This window comes from Varroa destructor, unplaced genomic scaffold (genome assembly GCF_002443255.2).
Source record: "Varroa destructor unplaced genomic scaffold, Vdes_3.0 BEIS01000007.1, whole genome shotgun sequence".
Taxonomy (NCBI): domain Eukaryota; kingdom Metazoa; phylum Arthropoda; class Arachnida; order Mesostigmata; family Varroidae; genus Varroa; species Varroa destructor.
The window spans coordinates 18,594,609-18,622,251 of NW_019211460.1; the positions used below are offsets into that span (position 1 = coordinate 18,594,609).

The 27,643-nt window shown below is 40.8% G+C and overlaps 1 protein-coding gene and 1 long non-coding RNA gene across 7 annotated transcripts in view; one reads left to right on the top strand and one right to left on the bottom strand.

The window, feature by feature from the left end:
- Positions 1 to 27,643, bottom strand: part of LOC111253805 (semaphorin-1A-like) — a 191,223-nt gene that overhangs the window by 113,772 nt on the left and 49,808 nt on the right. For 2 of the 6 annotated variants that reach the window (XM_022813820.2, XM_022813817.2), the window contains exon 1: positions 8,715 to 9,762. The exons of 1 other annotated variant lie outside the window; for it this stretch is intronic. The gene's annotated coding sequence lies outside the window, so the exon portion shown is untranslated. Of the gene's footprint in view, positions 1 to 8,694; positions 9,763 to 10,584; positions 10,698 to 13,401; positions 13,814 to 27,643 lie in introns of those variants that run through there. 3 more of the 6 variants (XM_022813823.2, XM_086976028.1, XM_086976029.1) reach the window with 2 other exon arrangements.
- Positions 9,851 to 16,264, top strand: LOC147754408 (uncharacterized). Its single transcript, XR_015317923.1, has 4 exons — positions 9,851 to 10,135; positions 13,796 to 14,039; positions 14,237 to 14,413; positions 15,926 to 16,264. It is a non-coding gene; the product is annotated as an uncharacterized LOC147754408 (long non-coding RNA).

Sequence of the window (27,643 nt, forward strand, 5' to 3'; positions counted from 1 at the left end):
TATATGTACCTTTACAGTGCTCCGTTGTTTTCGAAGACTATACCGCAATACACATAATCAACCCAGGGCGTCGTAATACTGCGTCTGTCCGTGTCTATTTCGCCAGATGCATACACGGATATAGATTCTCCTATGACCTATAACCGATATGTGTACACATCCTCGCGTCGAGCGCATAACATCGAAAAGGAAGGGCATTATTACGAAAGATCACAAAAGGCCTTGGAAGGTGGATAGCGAATGTTAAATAATGCCATTAGCACTGCACGGAATCGGCAATTAAAAGATGCTGGTACCACCTTACAAATGCCAGTGTAACCATGTTAGAATAAGAGTATTTTATAAACAATTAGGTATTGAAGGAACTATTTTCGCCGAATGTCTAATGCATGATTAAGCTCCATTCGATAAAAGTGTATTGTCAAGTTTTATAATAGATTTAATTATTGTTTGCACGATTGCGAAAAACTAAATATAATTTACAGGTTCATGAAATCAATTTTGTTGATTATGGAGAATATATATATATATATTCTCTCTAAATGAGGTAGACAGATCCGGTCACAATAATTACTTATAGTGTCTGTGGGCTGGAGTCTTATAGTGGACTTATAGTGTCTGTCCAATGACTTGTCGATACGAACAATTGAAAGAACAAAAAACAGCAACAATAGATCATATGGTACGGATGTTTTCACTTACTTGGATAATGCCAAGAAAAGATCTTTTGAAAAAGCCGGCTTTTTTTTGTTTCATTAAATGAGATATCCACAAAGAAGGACGCACCTCACGAATGCGCCTCCTTCCCTTAGTCAACATTGCCTGAATGAAAACCACGCTTTTCAGATCGGTATATACCAGCTAAGCGCTCTCACCTGACTGGTGGGACTAATCTGCTTTGGCATTCTTCCCAGCTTTACATTGGCTTCGTTTACCTTTCGAAATTAAACTTACGGTTGGATTGGGTATGTAACTTGTCCTTTATAGCTTTGCTGGTTTGGCTAGCAACAAACTTAGCTACCTACAATATCCGGTTAACGAAAAAAAAATCTGAGAGCAGAGCGAGCGGCCAGCGGGGACGATGCTAAGCTACTTTTCAGTCTTGACCTTATTTTTGACTTTGGAAATGGTGGAGGGGAAGGCAGAAGAAGAAACCACATGTGAAGGCCTCTTCTGGCAGCGGCGTTTCCGAACCATCAGAATGCAAGCCTAAAAATATTCTTATATTTTTAATATAATTGCATATCCATTCAGCAAAATTAGTCGGTCAGGCCAATCCAACTTTTCATTCACGTAATTATACTTTGCATATACGAACGTTAACTTCCTTATGCGTAATAGAATGTGATGCCAGGACATCAGTACATTATAACGATGGAAAAGAGTTAACTTCATTAACTCAACTACCCGATTGAATCTTTTGTCTCTTTTAGCACTCCGTGCAGCTTTCATACTGTCTAGAAGCGTACCTACTCCCAGCTTGAGCGTGCGCACATATAGAAATATTATACTACGGCGCCTTCTCTGCCGGAGCTTGTATGAGCTTTGCTGGATAGCTGCCGTCAGCAGTCGCCAAGATGCGCGCGATCTATAACTGCAACGAGCGATTCTCGGCGAGCTTCTTCGCTGACGATCGACCAGTGCAGATGATTTTACCAGCAGTTCATTTACATGCGGGTTTCCATTACAATGCTTCTTTTTTACCTGATTGCACCAGACCTCCTGTTAACATTGTCTGTCACACCCAGTTGGCTATAGTTTACCCTGTCCTCTTTAGTAACTGATATGATAATATGGCTGAAAATAGATTTTAAGTGAGCTGCTTAGTGGCGTGTCCATAGTTCACACATATCCATAGCTGCTAATCTAATACGTTACGATATATAAGTAGAGATCTAAATCGGCGCTCGAGACTGTGCAGTGGCCCCAACCGCAATCATAGCATCCCATAGACGACTATCACCAATAATTCAATTCTGTAGCTCAACTGTAGCTCCCTTCCTCTATTAGTACTTCTGCCGTCCTTTTCTGCCACATCGAGTTTCAATCGAAGCCCTCGTATAGGCTCGGAGCACTTTAACTTTGCAATCTAGCAATTCTCTAGATCCCGCTCTCTCTTTTGCCTTGCCGGCTATTTCGACAAGGCGTGACAAGTGGCCGAAAAAAAAGCTGTAGCTTGGAAGCCATTGTCCACCATGGTCAGCTCTTCTTTAGCCCTGCCTAGGCGGCCGGAGCAGAGCGGAACCATTGCTTCTTTTCGATGTACGGCGGCGACCATCCGACGAAGTTGTACGACCGCGCCAGCGACGACTTGCTGTGGACTAAACTGCTGTTTCGAGGAACAACGCGAAAGCTCGATTTGGTTGTTCAAAATTGATCAGAGGGAAGGAAATAGTAGACATTCGATATTAGCACCCGCGACGATGTTCAGCGACGGCGTAAACTGGTTGGTTTTTACACAACTTAGGTATATGACATCCCTTCGCAGACTGGTTACTACCTCTCTCCTCCAAGAATCAGCCGATATTAGACGCTGCGTCCTGCTGCCTACTGCCATAGTCTTCACTCTGGGCTTTGGTTTGCCCAGGAAAAAAAATCTGTTACTACTTCTACGCGCTCAATTTGGGAAACATGAGGCAACATCCGGACAAGAGGCGGCCTGTACTTGCTTTGGCAAAGCCCAGGCCGAGCTAAGATTGGTTGGCGATTCTACCCCTCGTTTCGTTATTGCCCCGGGGGGGGGGGGGGTTCGAACGAGACGAGAAGGAAGGGCCTAGACAACGGCGTTTGAAATCGAGATACTGGAAGAGAAGCCCTGGAGGATAAAGATCATTATGTTGCAGCTGGGGCACCAATTACTATCGTGGGTTCGCAGGGGTTTGGCGAAAAGCAGTGACGAAATTAGTACTTATGACAGTAGTTTCAGTCAAGCAATAACACTACCACTAACCAACAAACTAAATCAAGTGATACTAGCGAGCCTTAAAAATGTCGCACGAACTTTGGGTTTTCAGCGGAAAATCTCTAGATAGACGATTTAGGTACAACAATCTATAATAGTTGCTATGTATTAATGATTAAATTTGAAGTAAAAAAAACCTAGCTTGACTATAGCTCCGTGACCTAAAATGGATTCGCTATATTCGTATGATATCTTACACATGTCCACCACACGCGCGGCGCGGATTAGCTATTTGTATACTAATATTTAAAAAAAAAAATCTTTTCAAAAATTGTGTAAAGTCAAGCTCTACGTGTTAGGTCTACGGCATAACTGGGCGCACTTCAGTCCCCTGCCGAAAACCTAGCTTAGGTTGTGTCTTGTAGTATGGAACGTCAGATTTTTCCCCCTTTTTAAGATTTAAAGTAACTTAACAGGGAGTTCCTAATAAAGGCATAATTTTTTTATGTACGTTTTAGTAAAGTGACGTTATGCAATTCGTTAGAGAAGCATGTCTTAATTGGTTAAGTTTCTCTAAGAAGATTTCATTACTACCGAATGATGACTGTGAAATGAATAGTCGAATCAGAAGTGCGCATAGTGCCTGAAACGTGACAGTAACACGTTGCCGCAGTGAAACCACTCATGCGTCCCTTTGAACATTATGATTAGCTGCGTCGAATGGCATGTGTGTATGATTCAAAAGTGGGAGTAAGCATTTTTCGGTAAGTATTTATTAAAGTGAGGTTTCTTTCTTTCACAAAAAAATGCCGGCGGTGGTGGCAGCAGCAGCAGCAGCAGTCGTCGCCGCGACAGCAACGCTGCTTGTGCGTCTTCTACTTTGACGTTTTCTAGTTCTGTAAGTTCGTCCGCGCAGTTGACTACCATCGTACAGTATGTGCCTTCTATTCCGATGTTGGCCGATGACTGACGGCGAAAGACTCGTCTTTCTGGAAAGTTGTTGCTTTTTCCAAACGGTACAGGGGCCCTAGAAGCTAATTGAGCACTCCACTTTATATATAGAGACGGTCTTCTCGCTCTGTACGAGCGCCAACCGCAGAAAAGGACAGGGAAAGTCAGAAGAAACCAGCAGAACGAAAAATAAAATAAGAGAAGGGCGTCGGGGGCGGGAGTGGCGGTGATGGGTCCCAACTTGTGTAAGTGTGGGAGTTGGTTAAATCGCGTGGAGTGGAGGAAAAAGGACATAACTGTGAAGATGTCTCAAATCTCTCGAGGGCATCCTGCCACGGCCGCCATTGCCAGCTAGCGTTCGGTGTAAAGCGAGCTCTTGTAATACACAGGCACGCAAAACAACTTTTTTCTTAACATTCAAAGATAATGTTCAAGACTTGTACGCGCTGGTGGTCACAGTGGCAATAATGGTCGTAGTGGCGCTGATGATGACACTGCTTCTCATCGTAGAGTAGAAGAGATAGGGCGTTAGGGAAATTTCGTTTGCCTAGGCCAAGTATACCCATACGCCCTGTATACGTATCGTACACAAATTGCCGAATGCCTGAACCGCTGCGGCTAAATTGGCCTGCCCGCCCGCCCGCCTTCCTACCTACCTGCTTGCCTCTTGTTCCCTAGAGAAAGTTAACGTTTCACGTTAAAGGCTCTTAAAGTTACTCGAAGTCGATAGAAAATATCAAACAGAGTTTTCGGCCAGCCGGAGGCTACCGTATTTCAAGCAACGGCATATATATATATATGGGTTAGCAGCGAGAGCTTATTGAACCCGACTTAGTCTAAAATTAACTATTGCTCCTACGGCTTTATAAACCTGGTCGGCTTATCTAAAAGGTTCGTCCAGTAAGTTTTTTTTTTGTAACAGGCATACATTCGTGCATACAAGGGAAATGAGCACCACTTTTGGAGGGAAGAGTATAATCTAGCAGTAGAATCTTTTTGCATCCTTTAGACTTTATGGCAGTTCTGAACCTTTGCCCAGATTTGGACGAGTTCGCACCTACCAGTATCGCTTGACTCGCGGATTATAAAACGAGTATCTTGACAATGACTAATAAACAGCTTCGGTTCCGAACTGATAATTGCAATCATGGTCAGGACATTCATAAAATTCCGTTCAAGCGTTTACAGCTCTAGAAAGAAAACAAAAGAAAGCTTCCCTATGTATACACCAAACGTTGTGTGATACTTTCCTTCTAAACCACGAACGCATTCTCTCAATGCAATAAATTATGACTGATGAAAATATTTTCGGACGTAATGTTTTCATTACCCCTTAATGGCACCATTGCATGACTATATTAGGTAGACGACTATGCACTATTATTGTTTAGTATATTTGAATTGCAATTTTTTTTTCCATAGCATCTGTTAACAACAACAACAACGCGATGCAATGTCAAACACAGGTTCTACCATGGCCCAAACTGTTTCACCGACTCAGTAAAACACAGTCAGGTTTTTCTATCGTCAACAACGGCAAGCAATAATGAACATTTTTACACACAAACCTGCAATCCGAATCTGCTTTAGCTTCCGTAATCTAGCTAAGAGATATTTGTCTATCCTTCACGAAGCATCTATCCTCCGATAGTCACTCTTCAATTTTTTGTGTAGCTTCAATTCAGTTTGCAGAAATCTTCATTTCCAAAGCTTTTACCCTTAGAATGATAGGTATCCTTCCCTGAAGTTGTTTTTGTAGCTTCAGTTCTATGCGCAAATGATGCGCTCAGCCAATGCGTCATGAGCGTACGTGCGGCTCCAGTAGGGAACGCTTCAATACCCCCCGGAATAGCACATATGCTTACGTAAGCCACATAGTTTAGAAGGCATGTTTGCCTTATGAAATTAGGTACGCATTCAATGCTATCGAAGTCAGTTGCGCACCTATCTGCTCGTATTCTAGCGTGTATAATACGAAAGGAGGATCCCGACGCAAAAATATGCCATAGCCGAAAACAAAATTACACCTTAACCTAATTTTTAACATGATTTTATATAGACTTCCAATTATCCGTCGTGGTGCCCAAGGTTAAATGAATCACCTAAAAGTTAAATTAATAGTTGGGTGTACATTCTTAGGTCAGAACTTTTATCTGCTCTAATTTTAACGTACCAAACATACATTGAATTGGAGTACTTTTAGATTTGTTTCGCCATTTCATCTTTTATATTTTTATATAGCACTTCTTCTATATAAGATTTAGCATGTGTTAATTTCAAGATGAGGTATTTTTTGGTTATAAGGTTATTTCCAGCCTAATAGGAAAGTCATGGCATACGCGGTTTGCCATATCTGTACGGAGCGGATAAAAACTTTGTTACATTTAAGGCGAAGGCTACCTGCCATCGATAGCTTGTACGAAATGGCAAAAAAGTGACCTGTGCCTATACCACACTTTTAAATATTTTTAACAGCTGGGAGCATCATAGGTAACCACAAGACCAGCGTGCAGAACTTAACTTTATTTAGAATTTTTATGCCTAAACGGAAATACAAAATTCAGGTTTTCCAATTGCATTTCTTTTATAGCTCCACGTCGTTCAGAAACTATACGAGCCAGTCTTTTTCCGTTTGTAATTACCGCACGCTGAATGTACATCTTGGTCAAGAAAAGCAGGACTGCATTACACTGTACAGGTTCACCCGCATACATATTATTAGCCCATAAGCTGCTCCTGCTAATTTAGTTTATATTTTCAACAGGGTCATCCACGCCCGAATGTTACTTCTTCTCGCCTTTCTACAATAACGGCAACAACCTTAGTCAGGCATTGCTTTAGATGGCTAGCTCTTTTCGGCACCAAATAAACCGCGTACCTATGCCTAAGACCTTTAACTTGGAGCCCAACTCCATAAATTTAGCAACATACAAGTATGTTGTTGCCCCATTATCGCGGGAACTAGTCTCTAACGTTTTTTTTTTTAATTGTTGTACGAGCTCCCAGGCCCAGATATACCTGATACAGTTAACCTTACACACCATTAAAAAGATTTTCTCGTAACTTTTACTCACTGTCAATCTAGAGCTTAAGTGAGCAGTAGTACGGACCAGTCAGTTTCGAACCTAAGCCGCATCTGACGTCCCACCAACGTTAGTGGCAAACACGTTACCACTGCATACCTACCGAACCTGTTTTCTGCTTTCATTTAGCCCAGTAATCACTTTGCACGAACCTCTGCCCCCGTCGTATTTTCACGTCTAGCCACGGCTGCATGTTGTCTGTTCAGCCGCCAATCCGTCCATTATTCCATCAACACTGCTGCCACTATGGCGGTGGTAAGGTGCCATATACTGGTCATTGTGGTCCTTTATCAATCGTTATCGTTCTGATATCGGTGTTTTTACAGCTAATCTGCTTCTGTGGTCGCTTGCTCCGTTAATGCTATTATGGCACAAATAAGGTATACGTTTTGTTCCTGCTCAACTGCATCTCGTCTGAGTTCAAGCGCGAGTTCACCCAATCGACCCTTACCGTATCCCGCGAGGGAAAAAGAAAGGGACATCTATAAGGAGTTAGTGAAACTATGTCCAGCACCCAGAAGCTGCCTGCTCGAAGGTACTTCCGTGTGTTCCGTGCAGCATCCATTATCCGACTGCCATACTGTTGTTGTTGCTCTTGTGAAACTATTGTTAGAAATCGTAGGAACAGTATATTAATGTATTATATAGTTGCCAGGTCTTTCGTGGCGAATCCGTGGCGTGGCACGTGACAAGTCCGAAATGCTACATTGATTATGTCGATTCGATCGAAAAAGTTCGAACCTAAGCGGCAGCAATAGCGAACAACGGTGATCAAACGGCCGGCTTTTTTGCCTCGTTCACACTACTTGTTGTCCTTTCACGTTAGGACCTTACCGACGAAGCTGCGGCTTTTGTTATCAATCACTTCCGATGTTGGGTGGATGTCGCTACTACTGCTGTTGTTGTAAGCACTCTGTATGTTGTTGATGCTATTGGGGGACACCTGGCTGATTGGCACCTCATTTACTGCTATCATCTAACGGCGAAACAGGACAACAATGCGATGACAACAGCGGCCACAGCCACTCACGTAAGAAAGACCCAGACGGACCGCCCGGGATTTCAGCGGCTTGATAGTGGTACATTGTTCGTGGTGTAGAATTTTTAGGTGGAACAATCAAATGCACCTTTTGGTTTATACTTTTCTTTTTAAGAACGATAGATTATCTAAGTAAAAATTTCTGTGGTGCCCGTTTCGTCATTCTCTGAATGTAGGAGCACGTTAGAGGTAATTTCACGTCTGGGCCTGGGCCCGTTGAGAAAAACCATTTATAATAACAGAAAAGGCTTTTGAAGACAGATATGCGATTAGGAGTAAGCGCGTGGGTATCCTGTTGATCGAAGCTATCTTAGTCTATGGAATATTAAGAGGTGGGTATTTTGGTTAAATGTTATTTGGGGCTTGAAGAACAACTCAGAGCGATATGAATTGAACACGACATTTTTCATAGGCGTAAATTGACTACTAGCCGCAGTCGGTGGTAAGGAAGTTCCGTATCTCTGTCTATAGAGAAACAAAGGTAATTTCCGTAACGATCAGATTGGCTTAGTGAAAAGCATTATAAAAGGTTATTTTTAGGAATTTTTTCACGCACAACTTTAGATTAAGTACACTTGGCTTTCAACATACAGCAGTCACCTAAGGACGTTGGGAGTGAACTAACGTATGTAAGTTACAGAAGTTCACATAGTTTTCAATACAGTGTTTTTAAAGTTTTAGAATTAAAACTATTTTTAGTATTTTTCCATATAACGTACTGTCATAATTTAATAGTCACCATATTCTGGCTTTCGATGATCCACTTTGCTTTCATTGCTCACTCATTTTTTGTGTCTTGCAGATCTTCCGTGACACGATCAGCGCTGAAGATGCTAGTTCCTACCTGGTCTGTAACCTCAGATGAAAGTGTGTCCGTAAGCTTGACTAAATAGCAATAAATCGTGTTATATCAGTTGCAATTCCACTAGTATCGTAAACCGATGGCTATAACACAGTTATATTATTATCCATCACATAAACACATTCACGGAGATCGAATAGATAAATTAGCACATTCTGCAACGTGTACCGCGTTTGGACTCTCTTTCCTTATATTTCCGTTAGAACAATCTATCCAGAGTATCTTTCCCGAGTGGCACCAAATTTTGGGGTTGAGCTTAGTCCACCGCTTCAATGCCCCACTTGGTCACTGAGTTACATTAGGCATCCGTTTTCTATTGTCCAGATATCCTTAAAGTCTAAGAATGGTACTAATTGTAAATATGGAGACTGAACAGCTTCGATATCCTATACTGTATCTTCGGTATCGTTGGCAGAATACCATGTATCAGATGATCGGCAGTAAGGAGTTGGGAGGAAAAGTGTTCACCGTTTTTCAATCCTGCTAATTGATCTTCATGCATGGACTTGCATAAAATAAATATGAAGCTATCCTACGTACTATAGTAAAACTAACATTTCGCACGAATATCTATCTTTTTCTGGTAAAAAGCACTAGTAGCACGAAAAAGAATTCAATGACGAGACGTTTATCAGGGCAGTGGCTTGTTCTGCTGCGTGTGTACCCTTGTCGCCGGCTGCAGGGAGTCGCTATTGACAATCGGAGACTTTTCTCCTATCACAACCTCTTTATCGTCCTGCCCTAGCGTACACATGAAATAGCCGCAGCGAATTGGATCCTGATAAACAGCAAGTGTTGTCTAATAGAACTGTCCGCGCTATCTGGTGTGCAATAATCACTGGTCGCGTGACACGAACCAGCCTCGCATTCTTCGAACGAAAACCAACTGACTCGTACCTTCTTCTGACAGGGCGCGAACCGCTATCGAAACACCGATCCGTCGCGGAGAGGGTCAACTCACGCGCCCCTCCGATAGGGAAAGGGTAACCAAAAAGCGGAAGAGAGGACCGTATAGGTCAGAGCAGATGAACGGAGGAAGGAAACATCAGCCAACACAACATTCAAAGCGATGGAAGGACCGTCAATGCATAGTAGAGCGCGAATATTTAAAGCTGCATTACGAACGACGATACTGTCTACTAGGTAACTGAGAACTAGGTAAGGAGACATTTGAAGTGTGTACACATGCCGCAATGACGTGCGACCCTATTGATTTCGGCCTATGATCTATGATAGTTGTTGCTGAAAGTCTGTCTAGTCGCACATGGGATAGTAATGCTTCGTTCACACAAGATGAGGTACGTTTTTTGCAATAGCGATACAAGAAGTTGCGTACAGGTTTACAAACGTTTCAGTCTGTCAAACATTCAATCAAAACAATTCTATAAATCGTAGCGACAGACAAGCTAGTATTAACGGACGTCGATTAGCTAATAGTGTTCTAATCAATGGCGTGATGCTGGCGGGTAGAAGCTCACTGGTAAGGATAGCGCACTATATACAAGAAAAACATAGTACGCACTACACGCAGTGGCTACCAAGTTATAAATATAATTAATCAAGCCGTAAAACGAATGGACCTGGTCTTCTATTGAAATATACCTTCCGTCATTAGAGAATTCGCTAGGCTTGTGAAGCTTAATCGATCAATTTCGTAATGATTAACTGTTAGTCGTAAACTGTTAAAACTGTCGTAACTGTTAGTAATTAGAATTATTAAAGTGAGCTATGTTTTAGTTTGTCGTACCGGAGAAGTGGGGTTTTGTTGAACGCAACGTGAGATATCCGGTGGAAGGTACCCCAGTGTCTTCGCGTCCCAAAAGTTTTCAGTCTTTCATTGCTCCTGGTTGGAGCGCGTTCCTGCGAATGTAGACACGATATGTATGTCAATAGTGTAAAATTTCCAAATGTACCAGTTTCCTAACGAGCGTAAGCAGAGCTTTATCGAACTGGGGAGAAATATAGCTTGAAACCCCGCGATATCTTGCAAAGTAATAAATAAACTTCAGCGTCAGTGGGTACAGAACGGAGGCGGCCTGAATCGATTTAAATATTCCTTCGCTAACTTTCACAATAGGCGCTGGTACGTTAATAGCTTTATGTTGCGATACCCTTTCTGAATAGCCAAACGCCAAAATGGGAGCCCATCGAAATTTCACCGAACTTTCCAAATAGGCTGAAACCGAGAGAATATCTTTTATCTCTGTAAGCACAGTTGTGATATTTGAGTATTGTCAGTGTCCCAACTAAATTTATTCATCGAAGTAAATAGAACGTTGAGATTTAAAATGGGGAGTTCAAGCGCAAGTTTTTAGAAAAAGAGCTGTTTTGTCTAGTCTGGCTATAGACAACACAAATTTCCAATGAAGTACACGATTGACGCTGACTAATTAAGAAGAGAAATTCTTTTAATTAGTTGGTAACTAAGCGAGAATCATCCTGCGTGCCGTCGTCCCTGAAATCGACATCGCCTCTCAGTTCGGTAACCCTGAGTACTTGCCAATCGTTTGTCTACATAAAACATAATAGGCATCTTAGGCGTGTGTCTTGTGTATCGCCCATGGTAACGGCTGGCGCTTTAATTAGTTATTCGTTATTTGGTACGTTTTTATTACTTCTTTCTTATTTATTTAATATTTATTATTAATCTATATAGAGCTTTGCATGACGTTATTGCACTTGGTTAATAGAATTATCAATGGCCTATTTAACTGAGATAGTCCTTTCAGTTTGTTTTTTTTTCTTTCAGGTGTAGATCTATACATTTTTCATTAGTGTAATAGGGCCAAACTGTTTTTGCGGTTTAGTGAAGCGTACTTCTTTACATTCAGTGAGTTCGTTTAGCTGTTCATCTCTTCTTGCTGTTCTTACCGTCTACCTAGCAAAACTATTATCTATATGGCAAAATGTCTCTCACCTATGAAGAAAACCATCAATGAAGTGGTCGGTCAACGAGTTAGACAGTAGTCTGGTAGGTTATAGGTTTCTCTGTCGACCTATCAGGCCAACAGACTGTGCAGGGTTGACGTCAATGCCTAGACCAGCTACTGAGGGTCATAAACGTATTCTATATTCCGTATAACATAAACAGTTAAACTCGAAATAATGTAACGGACGTATATTGAGATTTTCTAGCACTAAATGGATATTTAGCACTACACAAGACAAAGCCCTTAACAAATTATGGTTGAATAAGGGTTTTGGGTAAAAAAAATACATTATATTGGTTTAAAAGTGTTTTTTTTTTTTGATGAAGCCGACTTAAATAATGCTAACTTTTGGGACAAACTAACTTTGCTTATTGTAGTCATTTCGTTGGCTCTTTGGGGTCTTCATCCACCGCTGGGAGATTAAAGGAAAATCTGAGTTCTAGACGAATGCACTCAATGGAGTAACCCATTTATAGAGTGATTCTCGGAATTTTGGTTTTGGGTCTTTTGTACTCCAGGATAAGCTGCATGGTTGAGCAGATGTAATCGGATTGACCAGTGCCTGACTTGTAAGCCAAGTTCAAAAGGATTTCACGTTTATGATCTGTTATACTGTTTTTGGGGTCACTGAGGAAACATGAGGTTACCATGCGATACAAGATCATACTGCACCTTCGTTCAATGTCTTTCTTGTCAGTTGCCTGATTCAGTTTGGGCATTTGCATGTGTATTTCTGCATACGATAACATAGCGGTGGCATTCATTGAATAGCTGCTCTCAAGAGCTTTATAGTGGAGCAGTCTGTTCCGATCCGACCAAATCATCTGACATGTCAAGCATTATCCAGAGTTTGAAAAATACCCCTTTTATTTTTGCATTTTGCACGCACAAAATGCATTTAAATAGGTGGCTGACACTTCGCTGAGCTTATGTCAGATGCACCTTTATGAGTTATATTTGCCCTCAAAAACAAAACGCAATTTTACCAATACCCGCTAGTCCGTTAGCGGGCTTCACAGTCTAGAAGCGCTGAAACAATTTTCAGCAAACACTACCGAATATTCGTCATTACCCTCCATTCAAAATACTTACTTAATCGATTACTAGCTCCGGTGGTCAAATCGTCACATAAAAGAAGGTTCAGGCCTTTACAGAAAATGAAATCAACAACCCTTTTGATTAACGCCCTGAACAAAATGGATCGGCGCAGGTATCCCTGTCTTTCAAGACCTTCCTTTGAAGCAAAGGGCCACAGTGTTAGTTACAACCTAATGATCATCTATTAGGGTTTCTTGTGCTTCCTTATAGGCACTAGACTTTTCTTCTTTATGGTTTGACGAAGAATAGTAAATCATTTATTTAAAATTGACTGCATTCAGTGCAAGCGTAGTTTAAAGCATGACCACTCAGGTTCAAAGATAGCCAGACTCTTGAAGAAAAGGACCCTTTGGTTGGCTAGTTCCCACAGGTGCAATTCTTATGTGGTACCTCACTTACGAGTGCACTTCTTTAAGAAAGATGGGCTAATCAGTTCTCTCCGCATAATTTTTTCATAACTAGCCGATCCTCACTGACGAAAAACGTTTTTGGACCAGTTATCTAAAGCTTTCTTTCAATCTTCACTCAGCTCTTACCTCTTTTTTATGATACGTCCATTATAGGGTCAATGCAAGAAGTTTTGCGTTTTTACGCAAAGGCTCACATTATCTTTGGTGCCCAAATACCACCGTCCATGTTACGGCTCACATTAGTCGCCGATATGAACGGCGTTAACAGTAGCTCTCTATGTATCTGCTTTTCACATCGAAGGTGGCTTGAAAGCATTGCTGCATCGTTAGGTTGGTACACCATTAGGCTAAACGCTAAACAGCTTCAAGCAGACGAGGAAAACGTCGAAAACACCTGGACCAAACATAGCCATTTCTAACTGCTCGTCATCTTTCATCGTCATCGCACTTCCGTTAACAGTGACGTACTTTAGAGATGATCCTATCGCGATTTACAGTTCGCCACTGCTTACGATCACAGGCGTTCCTGTTCAGCAGCACCGAGCAGAACACGGTTTCGTATGGAATATAGCAAGCGTTGCTTCGTCCGATAACTTCAGCTGACTTCGTTTGTAATACTTCTCATACGAATTCATCGCGGACAAGCCGACATCATTGCTTCATTGGCATCTATGTGTCTAGGCATCGTACCATCAGAGAATATCTGGTTTGCTGGTTAGTGGTACTCTATGAAAATTCACCTGAAGACCGAAAAAGGAGCGCAAGTACGATATGCTTTAATTTTTTTTGTGTTCAAACTAAAGTAAATCTATATAGGTACTCTTTGAGGCTTTTTCATGCCAAAAGCTCTAGCGTTAATGTGATGGTGTTGAATGTTTTCGAGTATTAAGAGCAGTAGTAGACAGAAAGCTAGCCGAAAACAACGCGTTTCAACGCTTGCCATTGTCTTCTTTCTATTTAGTTGGCGTCACAAAAGGAACGTTAAAAAAGAAGAGAACGTTACGAGGATTGGGTAGACGATGCCTATCGCATTGGTGTTAAAGGTCGTTATTAACAAATGAGGCTCACTTATTATAGCACAGCTGCCTATAGAAGCTGGACGAGCTGGATTGGCATCAGTTGGTTTTCTACAGAAAAGGTGCATCCCGGCGAGATAGTAAATTAATAGAGAAAAAACGAAAAGCTTTAGCTGGTACTTTTAGGTTCCGTTCTGCAATTAATATAGAAAATTGACTAATCTATGTTTGCCTAGAAGCGGCCGTACACTTTTGTTCACGTCGCAATCAATATAAAATTGTTCCTTCACAACCAGAGCGTGTTCGCCATATTTATGGACTTAAATACGTACGTACCAAATCCAAACAAATTCGTTTCTCTCTTTTTCCCGATGTTTCCACAGTTTGTTAACATATATAAGGAGAATTTCGTCAAAATATTAAACGGAAAATAGCGTACTGCTAGACAGTAAAACAAGAAACCGCAAACGTAATTCTTTAACTGCAATCACGTGAATGCTCCATACATTCGTACTAATTTTTTTTATTTCTAAATGGATTAATAAACTTTATTAGTCTTTATTCTCTGTATTAGTTAACACAAATAGAACTATATATGATCGTTTTAAAGTTACCTCAAGCTCCATACAGTTACGACCCTGCTCGAATCCCAAGTGTGGAGTATTACAAGCAATGTGATCGAGCCGATTTGTGCTTGTCGGTCTATGTGATCTACTATCAGATCTTTAGCAGCCTTAGTAGTAAAGGAATATTTGAAAACAACCAGTGCAGAAGCATTCACAATGGTGATGTATACAGATGTCCCTGTGTAGTCACTTTGGTGTGTGACATAATTAAGTAGAGATGGCTTAGACTTTTCATGCATCGCTGGAGACGTTGTCAGTTGGCCTAAGATGTGTGACGGTAGGGCGCAGGACCGCTGCCCGCTGTCGAAAGGGCATCCCGGGCCGAAACGGGTGCAGTACGGCGTAAAGATAAACGCGATGTCCGAAGGAAGAACTGCTTATAAGCAATTTGGCAAGCGGGTACGCAGATGACCTTCTTAGACCTCATTAAGGTCTTGCTCTGTCTTTGTGGTCGCGCTTATATATATATATATACATGCATTTGAGGAGGTCCAAAGCTTAGCGCGCAGTCGATATAGGCCTATATCGATACTACATAGTACTGGTGCATTAGATGAAGTCATATCAAAGTTGACGTAAACAACATTAAAGATGTACGATGGGCATGGATTATTATAGAAAGACTGACTCGCTTATTTGGTTATCATACTTTCGGACAAAAAATAGCTCAGTTACTGGATAGTGATGTCATTATGTTTACAAAACCAACAGCCTCAGTTTTATGTATTCCATTTGCTGATATCTGCCTGCCAAAACATATTATGTAGTAGACTGAGTGAAGCGTAACTGTTTTTATCAGGAACCTTTCAAATATGTCTCGTATGACCTGGTCGAATTCGTGTAAAAACGTGAGTAATCTTTGAAATCACAAAATATGTGTACTTCGAGAGAGCCTGAAGTTATCAATGACTATCAGTGCGCCCGTTAGTATTAAGGCTTTAATTTATCATCTAAGGAAAAAGTTAAAATTTGTCTCTGTAACCTGTCAGAGCATCTTCGTTATTTCAGATTTTCGTGACAAGGTCATCGCTACTTCACTCCGCAAGGAGCCCACACATTACCAGCCCTAACGCAAATCAAGCTGCAACGAAATTCTGATCGTTTTCTTCTGGAAAACGCTAGAAGGTTTAGATCTGTTTGGTCAACGTAATGATCGATGTTCGTATCACACGGTCTTTTCTGTTACCGTATTGTTTTGAAAAGAAGTTTTCGATGGTTTTTAAATTTAGTCTTCAAAGCGTTGCTGCCTTATATGTAGCATAGACAGAGTTCAGCAAGCAACTCAAGCAGATAATTAAGCATAAGGCTGCCTTCTCCGACCTAATTTGATCGTCTGCAGGCGCACATCGCGTGACTATCGGTCGCGTCCTTCCTTCCGTATATATATATATATATATATAGATATATTTATACATATCTATGTATAATGAAATGGTGGAACAGCTTAGATCTTATGGAGACTCTTCAAGTTAATGCGTCTTATGCCCAGTGCTACTAGCCGTACAAGGTACTAGTACACGTATCCCAATTTGGATATCTGGAAAAAATCAACAGATCCCGGCTAATACTAACATAAGGCAACAGCAACTCAGCGTGTTACTCCAGGACATAGTTATTTTAAGTTATCAACTTAGTTCTTATGATCATGAAATATTTATGGAGTGGCGCGAAATTTGAACACTTACAACGATAATGCTGTCGGCAGGAATTTCGGCCCCGCCGTTTTCTCGCTGCTTGGCAAAGCTCCTTCGAATAATCCTCCTATAATATTCGACCTCTCGGCGATCCTTTCCGAAGCGGATGCGGATACTGGAAAAGTTCGGTTTGAGCCTTCGTTGGCACTCACTTAGGGCACTGGGTACCTACGCAGGGTGCCGATCAGCGCAAGAGGCATCTCTGTTTATGGACAAACTTCTAAACGAATCGATTTGCTAGTCAATAAACTGCTCTATAGTTCGTCCCAGTTAATGCGCAATCTGCTTCTATATATTTTACCCAATCGGAAAGCCTGCCAGTATAAAGGAGCCAGTCGTTCTCATGCGGTTCTGCACCTAGGATAGGCGAATGCGCGCCTAAACTCGAGAAACGGAACAAATATTCAAATGCATGTACCGCTATTCCACGATGTGATAGATGCGCACATTGTTTTATTAGCATCCGCATTTACTCTAAAAAAGCCCCATAGGCTCATTGGAGTAAGCCGTCAAATTGGGTCTAGAAATGGGATCCTTCACAATAGGTGAGGCTTTGTGTCCCTTATAATTAGTTACTAGTGTACACACGTGACGAAAATTCTACGATAGCCTTTTAGTGATCAGGGGCTCGCCGTGCATCGACCGTGTGTTTATAGGCATCTGTCAAGCCAGAACTATAAATTACGAAGTTGAAAGATCCATATAATCGAACCGAGCTGAATAATTCGAGAGCTGGTTTCTGCCAAGCACGAGAACCGAAAATTACGTTTTCTAAGCGAAAGAAGAAGAACCGAAAAATTCTAAGCGGAAAAAACAGTAATCAAACGCTGAATTGTATCGCTGCTGACAAACCATGGTAGCTAGGCAGTTAGTGAATAGTTTAATTCAGAAAACACTATAATCAATCTCGTATATTGTGCTTTAAGAACAAACAATACCATGGCCAGTCATATAGCTACGTGGTTATCATTCTAAACGTATTACACTTAATATGTACAATTGAATCAATTATATATAGTGTTATAGCAGGAACGTGATCAATTACTCGTTCTCCTCTTTTGCGTTCGACAACAGTTGTTTGTATGTTAAACTCCACCTATTTTATAAAAAAAAAAACAACTCTCAGATTTAGATATCCTGTTTTTGATGTTGTGTAGGATTGCTTCCGAGATTGAGACACTTGATCATTATCTGTGCGTTGCTCAGACTACGACATTCATGTTCAATGATCTTGAACAATTCTATTGTTCGTAAGTGAGAAACGCCACAGACAGAACGAGTCGGATCAGAAAGGTGAAATCAAATATTCCAACGAAGATGCAGAACTTTATTAAGACTCTGCACATGCTTACATTGTGGTCACGTTAGTCTACGTAGAATGATACTGGACCAAAGATCAGTCCATGATATGTATCGGCGTTATTAATTCTTATATGTGTCTACCCTGCAGAGTATAGGACATCTGATGTTCGAGGATATATTGGACTGTGTAAACGTTCCTAAGGAAAACGAAAGGATTTGTCTAAAGTCGTGACTACAAACACTTTCGCATATAACGTCTAAGTTATTTGAATAGATAACGCTTAACGAGTGCAGCTTGTCAGCCTCACTAATTCCCCATATTTGTGCACTTTTCGTTCTATCTTAAATCGGACGGTAAATATAGGGGTATAATTCGGTAGTATGATGAATGGATTAAGTAGTGGTTAAAACAGAAAACTGAATTTTGCGCGTCATAACCAATTATTCTCAACGCATTGTATAAATTTACATTGACGATACATAACCTCTTAGTTCAGACATTTCAAAATTACGGCTAGAGAGAGCCGTAATTTCGAAACGGCTTGAATTTTTGAATAACTTGTGAAGTTACACTTCCAGCTTGCTTTGAATTCACTGTCCCTGGCTAGCCCGCCTAAGATCTCGATGAAACCACTTATTCTCCCGGCAAATGTCTCTTCTTCGGCAACAGCTGTCGTGTATCTGTTACGGAATTGGTAAAAAAAAAAAAAAAAGAAATAAATTCGAAAGAGGGAAAATTCAGGGCACCTTGAGGTGTTTGTCCCATTTTACAAGTGGACCCATCTTACAAATTCTTTGTTGCATTTTAGAAAGCGACAATTTCATATATGACAGTGGTCTTTTTCTAAAATTTTTCTACTACTGGCATAAAATTACGCTTTGACGATGCTTACCTTTCAGGCGTCCGAAAACACCCACACACTCAGCCTATAGTCAAACAAACACTCGTCTCTATAACGGATGTGTACGGGTAAACAAGAATTTACCTCTGACCAACCGATAGTTATGTGCTTGCTTCATGTCACTCGGCACCTTCGTGTACTGCATCAATTTGTTAGGTCGGACCGCTGCTGTTAGCGCCACCGGGTCGAGCTGGGCAGGTTATACTCTGTCAGGCAAACCCCTCCATCACAAAAATGCTTCATATATCTGCTCGGTTTAGTAAGATAGACGAAGTACTACCAGCACCGGCGTCGAAAAAGTGCAACGAACCTTTGGTTAATGATGACTATACGACTAAAAGTTATTAATAGTCCTTCGCCGATCTAACAGCTGAATAGCAACATTCTACTGATGAAACGAAAAGAAAAGGACGAATGGGGCAGAGAGAACTAAGAGCGGCAGCAAATCTTACAGCGAGGTTCTGTCTGGGATATAACAGAACGAAACTCCTTCTGTGTCCACTGGCCTGTTCCTTAGCATGCTGCATTTTCTCACGATAACTATTAGGCCAATGATTAGAAACGAAAGCAAGAGGGAAAACGAAGAAAGCGGAGAGAGAATAGGCCCACACTGAGATGACCACTAATCTTGACTGTTTTGTGCTAACGTACATTCTCTGCAGAATGCAGATGTTTGTCTGTCTATGAATGGACATTCGCGTGTGTTAATGGAGGAGTGCGTCATCAACATAGCAAGTACTTACCTATTTTTATTAGTATGAAATTTATGGGCAGTACATACATGATATATACAACATGCAGACATCGTCTCCAGTGTTCATCAGTGAATAGTCCTTTAAGGTTAACTCAAGCTAGTGACATTTATGGGTCAGATCTAAACATAACGAGTCCGTAGACGTATACATGTAAGCATATCGAAGATTATGTGCAGGTATTACTCGGATCATCATTCAGAGAAAAGAAAAGGAATAGATATGAGCGGGTGTCTACAGAGCCTGTCATATAGACGGGAAAGGTGACCTGAACTTAAAACATGTTGCGCATCAGTCTGTAAAGGTCTAGCGGAAGCGGCCCCCCCCTCTGATGCATAAAGCTATCTCGCGCTTCGACTCGGGTGCCATTTTCGCAGCAAACACTATACATAGATAATAGTACAAGCTATATTGACATATATTCTCACTAATTATGGTCTGCGAGGGGCAAAATGTGTGGAAAGCATTAAAATTAATAGTTTCTGGGTGAAATGGAAGTGTGCTTAAATTGTGCGTTACGTTATGCTTAAGATTTACTTTAGTATTATTTATACTTACGTTTATAGATTTATCGGTTCAAATAGAAAAACCTGAAACAAGAAAAAATAATAATATGCATCTAATTTATATATACGAAACTTCAATTTTCTATCGTTAGTGTGTCAGTCCATTAAATGGGTACTGAAAAATTTGAATCTAGTTCAACTTCGTATTGGGACTCTGGTAAGTTTCGTTATTATAGCTAGGCGCATCCTTCTTTGCGATTTTCTTCAGGCCGAGGCCGATGTTAGTGAAAGCAAGCTTTCTTCTTTATATTTTACAAATGCTGAATCTCTTATTATCCAGTCATTGGTCACTCCGTGAGTTGTATCAGATAGATATAACATACTCCAGCCGAGCTTCGTTAACACCCACAAAAGGTTCTGCAAAGGTTCATCGTATATTGATGCTGCTAGGTCAGATTTCTTACATCGAAGTGTGCACGAGCCTAAGTTGGACGAGATATCCAGTCCTTTCGTGAAGTGTAGGCAGTCTTCCGTAGTAGGCCTATTGTGTGGCCAAATATGTCTAATAAGGTCAAAGGGAGGAAGCATACTTTCGAAAGCAACAGACTAAGCCTAGTGAGAATATAAATAGAATTCAGTAATAGCGAATGGTGGATGGGTAGTCAGATTCGAGCACTGCAGGGTTTGTCAATACAATGCGTATTATCTCGAGCCAACCTCAGTTTAGCCTTGAATGTATAGTTCCTACAGGATCGGAACGGAAAGGCTGTATAATAGCATCTATAGACCATTTAGAATAAAAACTAGACCATCCATCCATATGGACTCAATGGTTTGCTTTATATCTATTTCGAAATTCGACGTACTCGTTCTACCACCAGTTGATCACGGAAGCTCCATTTGTCATAACTATTTTACTAGTAAATTATGTCAGCCTACATGAAAATAAAACGTGAAAAAGGAAACAAATTAGCGGCTACATGTGCATCTAAACGGACTTTTCGATTTCAGTTTGATATTACAGGGAACTTTTCTAATTACTCGCCATACAGGTCAACTTTTTTTTTTTTTTTTTTATTGTTTCCTTCATTCTTGAAGCATTGCTAAACAGATTTCAGTGCTACGAATCTAACAGCAAAAATAGTGATACATATTATCACAAGATGGATAGCTCTTGTTTCTGCTTGAGTAGCATAGGGTGTTCTCACATTTACTGATTACATTACACACACTAAGTTCATCGTGGTGATGGCGACTACCTAACCGTAGTCTTACCATTCATTCTTCATCGTTTAAAAAGTTTATGTGACTTAACCGGCATTGAGTATTTTCCGTATATCCTTCCTCCCTTCCCTGTTCTACATAGTAGTATGGTTGGCTACGTGGTGACCCTTACTGAATAGTCGATGGTACCATATAGCGTAAACATTCTGCAAGTATATGCATTACGGTGGTCGGAGAGGTATTAGGGCTTGTTTTTAGTTTGAGATGGCGAAATAAGCTCATGATGTACACAGATTACAAGTTCGTTAGATAAGGGGCGCGTCTTGCAATTTTTGCTGTTATCCTCTCCCCGTTCTCCAACGTTATTATTTCCAGCTCCTTCTAATCCACCCGTTCCGCTTGTTCAATAAACACCCTAGTTCAGTTTAATGTATTTCGTAGAATAATACTAAGCCCTCTTTGACTTTCCCTGATGGATCTTTCTTGCTACTGTTACATTTTTTTCGCAGTGTTTGTCGTATAGTCGTTTCCGAGGCTTTAGAGAAACCCAGCTATAAACGCGGCAACAATTTGTCTTCTGTACATATGTTTGCAAATATTGTACGGAAAGCCTAACTGGAATCAAATATGCACTGTTTAAACGTTGTGTAGGCATAAGTAAAAAAATGGTCCGAAGATCCGGAAGCGGAGAGATCACAGTGTCCAGAGACAATTTTCAAACGGTCGATAAATATTTTCCCTCACCATGTATATACTGTTCCTATCATTAAAAACGAAAATCTTAGATTTTCTTGTCAGCAACCCCATAGCGCGTGGCTTGATAGTCGAAGGGGCTCAAGGCTGCTCCTATGACAGCAAGTAGTAACTGAATGGAAACCAGCCTACCAACGACTGGTCGCCAGGCAACGTTGGCCAGAGATAACAGTATAACCGTTACCCCTTTGAATCCTATCTCAATAGGCTCCAGTAACCCCTATGGTTTCTCTTGCTTCTTCTATAGTGAAACAGTGATCGCCGACAGCGTCCATCCCAGAACTATTGAGATACGTACAGAAATACAGCGTCATGTAGACAGCCTGCGGAAACTTCACGGATCGAGTAGCGTTCTGGGCTGGCTTTTAGCCGCGTTTAGCTTTTACTATGCTTCGTCCAGCCCGAAACTCTTTTCAAAGGCGCTGCCTTATCAATTGGAGATTGGCGAACACTGCCGATGTCACCTAAAGATAGCTAGGGGGATAGAGATTCAGGAGATAGGAGTTCGACAGAGATCGTTTTAGGAATCAAGCGACAAGGGAGGCTACAGCAAACCGTACAAAGCGTGTACTCAAGCGTTATTCTGAAGTGAAGATATAATAGCAACATGGATGAAAGATTATGTTTATAATGTAGTTCTAGCTCTAGCAATAACTATAAGTACAGTGACTATGCTGTTATCGTTACAAGTTTAGCAATAGTAGGGATCTGGTCATGATACCTCGAGTTTTTTAACTGTGTACCCGCAAACTTCTCTAACTCTGTCGATAACAGAAACTGTATGGCTACATTATGGGGCGAAATTAATGAATTTATCAACAAAAAGTAGTAAAAAAAAACTTTTTGCTTCTTAGAAAAGGCAACAATGGTAGTTTCCTTCCTCAGTAACCTTCTAAGAGCAAATAACGTAAGACGTTGTGGGCAGGATACGTGGGATATTCGTCATTTTTATGAATACATGAAATGAATGATGTATAGATTTCTAAAAAATAATTTGAGAAATGTCTTCGGCAAACGTTCGTTTACTCAGAAAGAGTAGCAAGTTACGGTACGCATCATTTTCAGAGCAACAGAAAAGACTCAAATTGGAAAGATCTCATCACATCGTTGAACGGTTAAGATAGCCAAGGTTAAATCAACGTGAACAATAGCAGATCACCGATAACGGAGTTAGAAGAGAAAACCCATTGTCGTTACAGCGTCACCTCTAGCTCAAGGATGGATAAAAGGATTTTAGATATTTGTCCTTTTCTTCCGTTTGCCAAAATCCTTTGAATACCGTAATAGCGACGGATCTTAGCCTGCCGTCACAGCTACTATATACCAAATAATTCTTAAGCAATACTTGATGTTTTTTTGATGGTTAGATAGAAAAACGTTAATTTAACACAGCATAGTATAAGATCAGGATACGATAAGGATATCTTATATCTGTGAAGATCCTCCATAACAGAAATTATTGTGCATGTTACAATATTCTTTAAAAGGGTTTGGTTTTATTTAGTTTAAAAAAATTCAGAAAATCATCGATTAAAAAAGTAAACTAAATAAAGAGCAAAGACATTGTTGACCATTTTGTATGTGAAGTCGTGTTCAGGTGCTACATCCATAGTAATCTTATGTTGGCCATTTTGACCTGCGCGTTGGCCCAAAGGATATTTGCATCATTTAGTAATATTAGACAATACGATTCCATCGTACTACAAATGAAAAATTAGGTCAGCGATTAGGGACAGAAACAAATGGTGCTTAAGACACTGGTACTTTTTTGACGTTCAATTGAATGGCAAACACACAAACATTTCTAACTTATTCATAACTACTCCCACGCTGAAAAGCGAAAGGTAGTATACTAATTTTTTTTTTATTATATTTATGCCTAATAAAGACACTAGCAATTCTAAAGATACATCAACGCTCGCCCGAGAGCGCAATATTACCACTTTTCGATTGATGCTTCGGTCAGTTCACTTCTAAGTTCAAACAATCTGCTTTTTATAATACTGCAAAGGATTAGAAGAAAATTACTTTCGACTTGCCTTATATATCTACGTGTAAAAATTACGGCTTTTATAGAGAACAGCAACGTTCTGATCGTCTTACTTTCAAATGGTGGACAGTTCAATCTAGACCTGCCGTTAAGCGTTAGCTGTTTACTGAAATTATACTCTGGATCATCTCGCGTACTCACATTAGAAATAAAAGAAACAGTAGATGTGACCTTTCGGTCCATGTCAGAACAAAGCTATATATTACTTTCTATAACTATTAAGTTACTGAGTGTTATAAACACTCCCACAGGTATCGAATCTATTATAAGAGGGTCAGTTGAGGCTGTGCTTCATAGCAAGCTCACACACGATCGATACACATTCACTGTTGTCTTCACTCCCACAATATTGGACATGCCAAACCAACGTTCAGAACAGAGCAAGTGCTGCCACACCCAAAACAAATGATTTCGCAAGCTAACATAGCAACGCTTAATATCTACGCTGTCACGTCGAAACTGTTCCCGAATTTTGAAACGAGTCTGACCTTCTATGTCAGACCTCTTCCAGATCATCATACATATTAATAGACTACCATAATCTATGATGTAACTATGGCCGCTTTTTATGTTTCTTTAAATACATAATTAACGGTGATAGATGCATCTCTGCTATGGTATAGGATCTCTATACAGATTTTCTTGTTTAATATGATTGCTTTGGCACAATTAGCGACCTAAGCAATTCGAGATGCGATATAAAAACCTGCGAACATGACTCTGTATTAAAACTCCCCATTTATATAGGCCTTCGTTTTTTTGTTTGCTAAACAATTTTTCGTCTCATTCCCTGGATCCACTGCAACTTCTGCAGTGTCGGAGTCGCTTGTCTGATCGGCCCCAATTGAGCTTGGCTTAAAGGTTCCACTTAAGCATTTGCGCTCGGCTCGGGTCTGCAGCGCGCTCTGATAGCAACGTCAAACGCCTTTTAACTTCTTCTAGTTCCGCTGGCTGTAAAGTGTATTTTTTTTGTATTCAGGCTTTACCAAAGCTAGCGAGCCTGCATCGCTACCTTCGAGACCTGAAGGCGACTGCTTACAATCCTTTGAATTGTGTGTCCATTCTGCCGGAAAAAGGGATACACAGAACCATAAGGAATTCCCGCTTGTCCCTATCTCATACCGAGTGATGAGCTACTCGGGTCACTACCTCATACACAGCACAAGCGCATCAGTCCACTGCCAGGAAGGAGGCGGCTCGGTGGGTTTCCGGGTTGCTTCGTAGTGCGTCCATGCTAACTAGGGTGCTATAGATTTCACTAACTTGCCTCAGTCTACATGGGAATAAATGTATTTTTATGATTGATTGATCATCGAAGCGTTGGGCCTTCTGTTTAAACAGGATATGTTTGCCGCCTTAAATACTTAAAAATTGAGTTCCAACCATGGTTATCAAGTTCAATAAGAAGGTTGGTCGGAGGTGGTGGGAGGAGCAACACGCTTTGCCTTTGCAAAGAGAAATAGGGTCAGAAAGCTTGCGTTAATCGAATCAACCAGAATAACTGGATGTGGGCTTTGTGATCTAAAATGTTATTGAAACATACGCCTTTCATTTTACCTACCTATTTTTTTAAATCGCCTATTTCAAAGATTTTGAAACATCGATTTCTTTCAAACAGCCGATCCATAAGTCATCGACCTCTTTCGAGTGACCTATCTTTACGGACAGTAAATAACTACAATGGAACTTTTTTATTTCTAATAGCTGAAGAGCTCATCTTGAATGGTAATTTCATTTCCATTTTGATGGAATGGGAAAAAAGGTAGACCGATTTCTCTATAATATCGCCACTGACACCTTCGTTATCCACGTCAGCCGTATAACCATCGAACGTGAAGAAGTCGCCGTAAGTGTTAGCTTCATTCCTTACTCAGCCATTTTTTGTCTAGACGAAAATCATTTAATTAAGTCTCTAGTAAACGGCTACACATACAATTCCTATATGCTAAAGCTGTTAACTATGGCGCGACAAATATCGACACTTCGTCCTGGATCATGCACAGGGACACTCAAATTATTAGCTTAAGATATAACTCCTATAATCGTGTCGTTATAGTAACCTTTCTATATCTCCAGCTTTCGCCATACCCTTCTTCTTCTACAAAATACCCTGTCTTGGTAACAGTGCCGGTTATAGCAGCAGATTCCTGGCGTCCAGTCGAGCGAGATCTCAGTCAAGCCATTGACGACCGTGCGGTCGTCGTTCGTCTCGATGTAATGGAAACCACGAAAATCAGTGAGTTTCAGGGGGTGAGCGAGCATGCGAGACAAGATTGTCTCGTGAGGTCGCGTAAGCAAATGGCGTAGCACATGAAGGCAGAAAAAAAAGTGCTAAAGAGAAATAGGAAGAAGGGGCAGAGGCCGGCGAAGAATCTCGAGAAGAGGAACTATTGTCCTGACCCACGTCAGTGAACAGAGGTACTAGAAAATAACGGTAACCGCAGTTTGGACCCACCCTGTGGTGGCAGAGATGCCTTTTGCTTTTTTCGTCTGCCCTGTGAAGGAGAACGAAGAGGTAAGATGTGATATTCGGACGACCTCACAATACTTCGGGTCTTTCGATACCCAATAATTCTCCTACGCTAGTAGGAATGGGTATGCTCGAGTGGCAGAAAAGCTCATTCGATTGTGGGCTAAAAAAACATCTAATCTAAGTCAGTATACAAATGCGCGCTTGCATAGAGATTCCGTAATCATAGTTAGCAGTGCGCAGCAAACATGTGTATGTAAGAGCATATTGGCTGCGTTTTAATTAAGGAAGTAACTTGTGGGTACGAAGAAAAGCAGTGAAGCGCAAGCGGGACAATCTTTGTATCTCGGCACAAAAAAACTTTGGGTCAGTATAGTTATCAGCCGGCTTATGGTATAGATAGGCCTAAAGAAATGCAAAAAAGTTGCCATTGGTTCATGAGATTAAATGAACTTGCCGATATATGGATTGGTTACTGAATTAAGCTCAAATTCGTTTTAATTAGTTACGTCCGGTTCCTTTACTGGTAGCTTTTTAATGTCAATATAAGAACACGTATTCAAAAATTCTGAGATTACGCGCATCTCACTTTAGAGTGATGCTGATTTATTGAGCTTCCTATGCTAATTTTAAAATCTTGCAAGACGCTTAATCCTGCATTCTTATACCATTAACTGGATTTTCGGGATCATCTAACTATTAGACTCTATTGACCTGTAACCACAATCGAGCCTCGTAAGCCCCCCGCTCCCCGCGAACAACTCACACCGGGCGAAGGGCTGCCGTACATTGAGTACTCGCATCTCTACATAGATAAAGCAGCAACCAAGAAAATCACAACGAGTTTTTTTTTTTAATAAGTAACGTTGAAGGCATTACCTCTCCATTTAGCAATCTGCTTCCCTTCCTTGACTCTTCTCAATAAAAACGTCGCTTCTCCTAGATTGAGTGATCGACAAAAAAAATTGTGATTCGAGCCATATTCAGCTAAATGCTATTTTGCTTTTCCACTGATGGTAAAACAGGACGATAGACTGAAATCCAGGAAATGATTAGAAATTATGGTGGGACGC